Here is a 9,722-nt window from a genome sequence, read left to right as displayed (position 1 = left end):
CCTGAAAAAAAGTTTGAACTTGAGAACAAACCTCTATGTAAAAATACCCAGGTTATCTTTTAACAAACAAGTCTTTGATTCTGGTAACTATTCATGTAGAGCTTTGTGTCACTGTTGTTAGATTTTTCCTGACATGCAGACTTGGATCTCTTGAAGTTTGATCAGGCTTTTGCGTACTACGTGCCAATCATGCAGGGTAGACACATGTGAGAAACATGAGCTGCTCGACACACTTCAGTCAGATAGTGTTAATGTCAAAAGCAATGCTACATCAATGGCATTGGTCTTAATTAATTAGCAGTCTATTACATTGACTTTCACCATCCGTACTAGTTTTAGCTCTGCAGTTTTACACTGTATCCTAGAGCTTCTACCTACCAGAACCTCCAGCTTTCCTAAATCAGTTCCTGTGATTCAGTATGTTTCTGTCACTCGGAGAACTGAACGAAGTTTTTTACAAAATCACTTTTCAGACTAAAGCAATACTTTTAATCGGCTTTCCCAGGAAGATTCCACTGACCTTTGGGTTGCTGTGTAGTCCCACACACAGCTATTCTTCCCCTTCTCTGTGGCCAAAGATGTGAGAAGAACTTCCCACAGGAAAAGGGTGGGAGAGAGCAGCCAGATGTGGAAGACTTAAACAGCCCTTCTGCCCTTGGAAAAGGAGTATAAATATACACTGACACATTTTTAAGTTCAGCTCTGCCTATCATGGTAGAAAGGAAGTTGTCTGAATCATTCAGTCCCGGTTATACCACTGGGGAAACCATAATGTTAGCATGCTCTGCTCCATCTCTGCATGACAACAGCATTCATTAATTACTGAAACATTCCCCAAGGAAAATGATGTTTACAACTGGGCTTGTAATTGACTACAGAGATGCTACAGATTCTATGACTAGGTACATCATACATGTCTTTGCTCATCTGTTTCCATGTGTATATATATAAGTATACATTATATGTATACGTACTCTGAAGTTAATGAAAATAACTTCTTTGCAGCTACTTTTTGACGAGGCAAAGCTAAATTTTTAAGTGGTAAGGAAGACATGAACATGTTTTGGATATTGCATATAATTTCTCTTCATATTTTATAACATTTGCTCTTTTGAAGTTGTTTCTTCAAAGAAAAATACCACCTAGATAACTTCCTACAACTGCCACTGGATTTTGCTTGTGACCTTTTTGATTACTTCCTCTTCTGAACAATGTAATAGCAGGCACCAACATAATGGTTGAACTGTTCCACTTCTGCAGTTACTATTCATCAGTATGAGATTAAGTGATGAAAATCCTGCAAAATTCTTTGAACCCATCAGAGGAAAACTGGAGGATATTATTAATATGATGGATTTGTGTGCACCACCTTTCTTCACACTGCCATTCATTTTCTTGAGTAACAAGTATGATTCATACACTGTTATTCTTTTCTTCCTTTGATACCTAAAATGTGAGCTTAACTGAGCAACAGGTGATGGAAGACTTTGTTTTTCTCATGGCATCAATACTTGCACTTTATCCCCTTTAACGACCCACATGTGTAACTATTGTCCTTCAGGATGAGGGGAGCTAATGTCATTCTTTATGCTGAGGGACATCTGTCTTTAATCAATACTTAGTAAATTCATTAATCAATATGAGAGACTGCTGAGAAACGGAAGGAGCTGTATCTTCTCCTAGGCTTAAATCTGATAACTCTGGTGAACTCCTAAGGTTCTACTGGCCTCTGGAACAGATACAAGACCTGAGAGACTAGGGAGAACTTGGAGTGCTTCTTTTGACCTAATAAGCTTATTTGAGGGAAAGGTTTTGCTGGATGCAAACTGTGATTGGAAGTGGAAGAAGCTCATTTGAGTTCAGAGTTGAAAGCACTGAAAAGGTAGAGGACGTGATTCTGGTAGTGTTACAAGATTTGTTTTGTCACTTACGTTGTACTAATGTTAAAGGTAATGTGTCCAGTGATTCAAATAGCAGAGGGAAAAGCTTAATTTGGAACATTTCCTATCTACAGTAGTACAAACAGATGCACATTCTTTAATGATGCGTTTTCACATTTGTAAAGACCTCTGTAGAACTCGGGGGAAGAATGTGTCCCTCAGAGCTGATTCATGACTGTAGACACTTATGCAGAAGGAATAAACACTCCACATGAGAGAAAGCACTGAATCTTGGCTTGAAATGCAAATATGGAAAAACCTCCTCAGCACTGCGGTCACAAAAGCTGAGTTTGTTAACTTTCTCAACACTGACTTTCTAATCTTCCAAATTAAGTTTGCTTGGTTCAGTACATAAATTAGTTACAATAGTTCATATTCTTACATGTAGTAATCAAATCACTGTTTTGGCCCCTTTAATTGGTTAGTGGACTATACTTGCACACAAAAATACATGTATATTTGCATTATACATTTGTGTATATCTAAGCTTACATTATAATTTCTTATTCTTTGGCTGATCTTTAAATTTATGAAAATGCTAATGCACAACATAGTAAGCATACTAAATATGTGGAAACTGCAAAGAGAAATCTAGTCAAAGAGCTGTCAGCTGTCACAGGAAGATTGCCCTCATCAAATGTTGCCATGTGATGTATATATACCATACTGCAATCTGCAGTGTAAGTACTCCCAAAAGAGTTTCTACCCTGGCAAACTGCTGGCTGATGGGAGATATGATTATAGCATATATTTCAAAGGATAAGTTTCAGGGAGAGACACAAACTGTTTAGATTGGCAAAAGATGCTGGCACAAGAAGCCCATGAATACATTTTGGCTGGGACATATGAGTCAGTATCTAATTCTTTGTAGGAGTGGTGTGGAGGGGGGAAATAAAGTGAATGGTCCTAAAATGGAGCTAGCTGAATTTATGAAGAAGATCATATAATGGAATGGTTCACAATAGCCAGGGACTAAACATGATGATTCAGAAGGTCCCCTTTAGTCCTTTGTCTTTCTGAAAGGGTGAATACATTTTTAATTACTGAAGTAGTTTTGGAGAGCACTGTCTATGTTTGTAACATAGCCTGGGAAACATTAGGTCTGAGCACAAGGATTTAGAGACAATTCATATTTTTATTTTTTATGTATGCTTTTTATAAGAATGAGGACACATGGATTGGATTTTATTTCCTAATAGAAAGAGTGCAAGAAAAAAGCATTGTGTTAGTACTACCCAAAGAAGCAAGACATCCAACACAGAACAGAACAGAACTAGTTATAACAACACTATAACTATTGGGATTAGCAGCTTGGCTCTAAATGCTATTTAAGACACAGAACTTAGCTTCCTTGCAAATGACTGTTGGACACTGGCTGTACTGGTCTAAAGGTAGTTCTTTGCAGTGTGATTTGGTTCATCACTGCTCACTGTTAGAACTAACATAGAGCATGACCTATAAATCCTGGTATTGAAGGCCTTCCAGTCCCAAACTTTGTAGAATCAAGTTTGCTTAAAAATAGCAGATTTCTAGAGCTAAAGCTAACAGCAATAGCTAAGGTGCAGTTCGTAGTCACGCAGCTGTTGCAGTATCCCTAGTAAATGTCTGCAGATCTGCAGGCCAGAAAAGGTACAACTCTTTCCCTTAACTTTGCAGCTTTCACAAAACTGAGAAACTGTGTTGAAGATAGACACTTCAGGCTGCATGATGTAACACAACAACTCCCTGCAACCAGATTCATATAAGCAGCTTTTCAGTCAGCAGAGCCACAGACCTACCCTTCTGGAAGGGTATTTCAGAACCTCACTGCTCTCATGTTTGGAGATATTCCCGTTTCATCCTCAGATATTCCAACGCTAGTTGAAATAAAATTCCTCCCTCCCTTTCCTCCTCAAATATGTTTGCAGGGAGCAATCATATCCTCTCTCCACTTTCATTTTGCCAGGCTCAATAAGCGAAAAGCTTTCAGTGTTCTCTTGAGTGGCACGTTCTTCATATCCCTGATTAAGCTAGTGGTCTTTTCTTACACCCATTCAAGGTTGGTTCCTATTTCTCGAATATGGATGGACAAATTGTAGACCATTTCATCTAGGTCACCAAGGCCTACTACAGGGCTCTAATACTTCATATATTTTTACATGGAATTCAAACCAGGATTATGTTGGCTTTTTTGTGTCTGAACTACAGTTTCAAGAAGTTGATTTAATTATTTTACACGCAATTTCATATTTGCAGAAAAATTCTCATCTATTATAAACTGCTGGCTCATGGAAGTATGAACAATGGAAGGTGATTATACCTTTGTCTTTTTTTCAAGCATCAGGAGCTTAAGACAAGGGGATAACTGAAGCCTAGATTCAGACAAGATTGCTTAAAAGGAGAAATTGTGAGTCTGTGCTAAAATTATGGAAGAAGAATTCAAACCATTAATACTGAACCTTCAATATGACAGAACTTCAGAAATTTGGTAGGAAAACATCACAGAAAGCCTGAGTAGTGGCAAGTGAAAAAGAAACAGCATTTCATAGTGGAGTCATTAAGTTTTAACTCTGGCACCACCAAAGTGAAAGGGAAACTAGCTGCAGCAGAGAGAATGAAAGTATATTGGTTGGTTTAGAAAAGTAACTTTGTTCAGGAAGAGACATCTTGGATTGCTCTGAGGAATGTTATCGGAGTCAAAAGAGTGCTCAGCCCTGGTGAAGGAGCGGCAGGAAATACAGACAGTGATGTGATCGATATCTACACATCCCTGATGCTACCCGAAGTAGGGACTGGTTAGTTTTGGAATCCTTAAGGTTGTGCTTATCCACTTTAAGTGCCACTAAATAGTTGAACTGTAAATCCTGAATCCTCCAGGACTGTAGCTCTGGGAAAAGGTGAACTTCAAGTAATGGAGAGTCTGAAAAGTCACTGGTCCTATGAAGACTAGTAGTGTCAGAAACGGACTGTAAGAAAAAAAGCCCACACCCAGGAAATGTGTGAGAGTATGGGGAGAGGAGGGAACAAATGAAAAAAAATAAAATAAGATGGCATCTGACTGAGCCAGTGGAATCTGTGAATGCCAATGGGACTCAGATGCAGAAACATGATGAGCATCCAGCCAAATGCCATCAGGGTTTTATGGCAACCAGCAGTGTTTAAGAAATAAGCTAAGATGCTATCAGAGTTTATTAACATTCATAGAAATTGCCACAAGTGTGCTGTTTTGCAGGAGAGTAACATTGATAGCCATGTATTAAAAAGTCATAAAACAGGATTTCTTCATGGTCCTCTTAGAACACAAAGAATGATTCTGCTTCAGACTGTACATTTTTAACCTTGGACATCCAACGTGATGCTTCTGTATTCCTGCTGTTATTCCACAGTGACAGAATTTCAGGAGGTTCAATGGTAAAGGAGATGTTTTTGTGGCCATATTTCTTCTAGTAACTTCTTGCCAAATAGCATGAAGCTAGATTTTGAACCCTCCTAGGTTCAGGAAGGTACTGAACAGGTAAACTACAAACACTTACTCTTAATGGTAGCCAGCAACCTGTCCCATACCAAACTATAACTTCTAACACTGAAATGCATAAATTTTAATTTGACTATTCTCTGTCAGTGAAAAGGAGGCATTATGTCAGCACCAAAAATATTTACGTCCAAGAATTTGGCAAAATTTCCTTGCCATGTGCCAGCTGTTCATGGACATCACTAAATCATCACTTTCTTCTCTTGTGACACCTGGGTAACAGCCAACTCTATGAGCATAAATTTGCAGTAAGCCTAAGTTCACAGTGGCTGATGAACTACCACTGTATTTCTGCAAGAAGTTCCTGCTCTGTGAATATGGAGTGGGGTTTTTTTCTGCTTTGAAAACATTTGCGGCATCTCTTGTGTGCAGATTCTTTGGTCTCTAGATGTGCTCATATTGCAGCTTGTTGTTCAGGTGAGGCTTTTCACTTCCTCTATGCAGCAGCAGCCAAAACTTCTGGGAATCAAGTGATGTTTTCAGAGCTCCACCCTCCTCTCTGTCTCTCTCTCAATCTGTCTCCCCACCCTGCAAATCCCATTGCCATATTCATTGTCCTCAGATGTTAGTGAGGAAAACTGACTGCATTTGAAAATCAGACCAGGTACAGTTCCTGCCCATTACAATTTTTATAACTCTCCAGTTTTGTGGGAAAAATCTGCCATCAGAGTACATAGAAATTTGCCAAAAAATCAGGAATGCTAAAAAATAGAATAGAATAAAAAAGCTAACAAAAATTTAAGACTTTCTGTATTGCTAGGCACGCTTCCAACACATCAGTCTATTCAGTGTGGACTTTCCCATGCCCAGTATAGAAGCCAGAAGTGTTACTGCACAGTAATAGTTAGCCTCTACAAGCTGTGTCGGTCTTCTTGTCCGCAGGGACTGATGCTCACATATGGGGATGGGGGTGGATCTGGCAATGCAATGTGGGAGCCAGCTCCTCTCAGAGAAATCTGAAAGTGGTGAAGGTCATCCAAAAGTGGCTCAGACTGTCACTGTCACTCCAGCTTGCAAGAGTAGCTTCCCACAGAATCTGATGCCAAATCTTGCCTAGCTTGTTATCACGATGCTTTCATAGGAGTGTGATTAAGCAATGTCACAAGGTGGATGGATGTTATTCCTCTCTTAAGCTACAGGGTACAGTCTGTGGGATATTCACACTGTACAACTACAGGCTTCTAACTTAGCTAGTCTTCCGCTCTTGGCTCCCCCAGAGCATCAGTCAGAGCAGCAGTGTAATTTAGATGCTCTGAATGGATCCCTCCAGCCTGCATTGAGTACTCGTGGAGCTTTCCAACTCAGCCCCTTAAGTCCTGGGCCTAAAGTGGCATTGTGTGAAGTGTGGCATGGAATGACTAGCTGCAAGTTAGTTGGTTTTTTCTTTCCTTTTTCAAAAGGAGAGTGTGTTGGATTGACAACAGAAGCAAAAGAGTTTTGACTGCTGAACCCTCCACCCCCACATCGTAAGGGTACAAAGAGAAGTTCACTGTTCTGACCCGTAACATACAAAGACTAAAGAATGAGTTTCAGTGACCGAGAACTTGCTGTAGGAGATATTAAGTAAAACGTACTAGTAAAAAGGTGCCAAAGATTCTAAGTATCATAATACTGAAGCTGCCAACTCAGGAGTTGTCATTCATTGAATAGATGTACTAACTGCAAACTTACTCAAAGAGAAGAAAACATGCCTTTTATTCAGGTTACAATCTTGTAAGGGCATGCACCCCCTCTGGAAAGTGCTGATGCACTTTAATCCTCCCATTTAAAGCCCTTGAGTCTGGGTGAGTTCAGTGTATTGCAGAATTTTCTTAATCAAGAAATAATATCTTCCATTAAAAGGGAAAGAGTAGTTTAGGGTGAAGGAGGCTGTGAGATTATTCAGAGAAGTGAAGACTTGCAGCTGCCTTATACAATGCATTGTCCAGCAACAATAACAGAAACATATTTTTTATTCTTAGCACTACTTAACATACATCTTTTGGTTTTAAAGTACAACTTGGAAGACACTTTAGTGTACTCCCTCCCAACAATACTCTGATACATTTGTTATGACTCCTCCTGCTGAATAGAAGCTTTCATCCTGTTCTCATTCGCACCCTCCAAATAAGGCTAATTTTAGCAAGATGTTTTTAAAAAAAGGTCTCAGATTTGCCACTATTTAGTTCTATGCCAGAGGCTACATTCAAGAGAAGAAAGGGTAGCAGAAAACATCTGAAAAACAGCTATTTCATACCAGTTTTCGCTTTTTAAAAACTAGGAATGTCTCAAGTTGTACAGATTAGAAAACTCACACAAAGCAGCTACTTCACACACCACTGCCAGTAAGAACAAACACGTGAAAACTCCTGTGCCTTAAACTGCCTTGTTAAATGCAAATTTTAAAAAACCCTCCTAGCTTTCAGAGTACTAGGTAATGCATTTTACAAAATGGGGAAACAACTTACAGTTTTGTTATTCTTTTGATATACTACCTGGTTATCTCTGTTTACTGCATTCTCCATCCTTTGAGTGATATGACAAGATGTATATTCTCAGGGAAAAAATAATTGTAATGTGTGCCAAGCTCCAACAAATATCTAGCATTGAAATCTGTTGAAAAACCTTTAAGTAGATATCTGGATTTAATTCAGTGTTGTGAAATAAGCTTCTTGGGTGGAATCCCGGACCTGTTCAACTTGGTGGGATTTTCCTAGGGGGAGGGCATACTTGTATTGTCTTTATAGTATTTAAAATACCTGCTCCAAGTTCTACGGTTACCAAGGTGATGTAAAACCTTAGTATGCTTATAAGAGAACTACGGACAAAACCATGAGAAGCACTCTCTGCTGTAACCTTGTTGCACACTGGAGCACAAAAGCTATATGCCTCCTTGCTTGCTTTTGCTTGAACCTGCGGAACAACAAGGTCTGGTAGGTTGACTTTCTACAGTAATTTTTGGAGCAGGGCTTGGCCTTGGGTAGTATGATTTACATATATTTATGTAGACGTTTTATTGCTGGACAATGCTACTTTAGCATACCTTTTTCTGAAGACTTCTAGCGCTTGCACCTTTGCTACTATGAGAGCAGCGTATCTTACTAGTTTTGCAACTTGGCTCCTCTATTCATTCCGTGAAGAGGGAACTAGCATGCTTTTTAAGTGCAGAGGGTTACTGGTTCAGAAATCAGTTAATCCTGTAATTTTTCTCTAGTTAATAATACAAAAGCCATTTAGGAAAAGAAGAATCTGACTACACAAGCTCTGAGTACCCGTTAAGCTGACCAGATGACAGACAGAATTCCTAATTCCTTCAATATGTATCAACAAAGAACACAAAACAGAGAATTTGGCAACACAAGTGGACTTCTTAAAGGTCAGAAAAAACCCCCAATCTTTTAGTCTGTAATTTACTTTGTATTTTACTTTCTTATGTTAATAATAATGTATTGGATCATATGGCAATAGAATTGATTGATGAATTATTAATGTAATGAATGCTGGAAAAATGAGTTATGATGGAAGTCAGTGTAGATTGTGAATATTTGATTTTACAAAAATGATGAGGCATAAAGTTTATTATGTTTTATGCCTACAGTTATTGCCATATCGAAATCTAACCAAGGTCACTGTTGCAAAGGAGAACTACATGTGGTTTAACAACTGGAAAATTACACAAGGTTCTAAATTACACAGACCTTGGATTTCTACTCTACTAAATCCACATCACGTATTTCTATTTAAATAAGCCCTCAAGGGCTTTGTTTAACTGATTGTTTTTTAACTGTGAAATATACTGTTGTAATATATTTGCCAATATTAAATATGAAAAGAGATTTAGACAATAGAGATGAAGACTCTGTGTAGTTTCATTTGGGCATCTGCTTTTTATATCTTCTGCTTGCCTCTCCTGTCAGTTACCAAAACTTATATTTTGATGTTCACATTAAAATTGTCACAAAAAAGTCACAATGACATAATCCTTCACAGTAAAAATATACTTAGGTGTTAATAAGTGACAAGCTAGTAAAAACATCATGTCTTCCCCAAAATTGCATTTTTGCATTGTTTAATCAACTCAGTTAAGTCTCAGACCAATCAGTGGAGAGCCCCCTTATCTTTCTTAATGTAAGTAATTTTTTACTGTCATGCTAAAAAAGTTCACTTCTGTAAAGAGACCTTAACTTCAAATAAATGTTTAACCATAGGATATCTGGAGCTTTTTCCATAAAAGTGTGTTTTCTGAGGTTTGTGGCTCTTATAAATTCTATGTACCAGGAATATTTCTTACT

This window comes from Falco cherrug, chromosome 1, assembly GCF_023634085.1.
Source record: "Falco cherrug isolate bFalChe1 chromosome 1, bFalChe1.pri, whole genome shotgun sequence".
NCBI classification, from domain to species: Eukaryota; Metazoa; Chordata; class Aves; order Falconiformes; family Falconidae; genus Falco; species Falco cherrug.
This window is presented reverse-complemented; position numbering follows the sequence as displayed.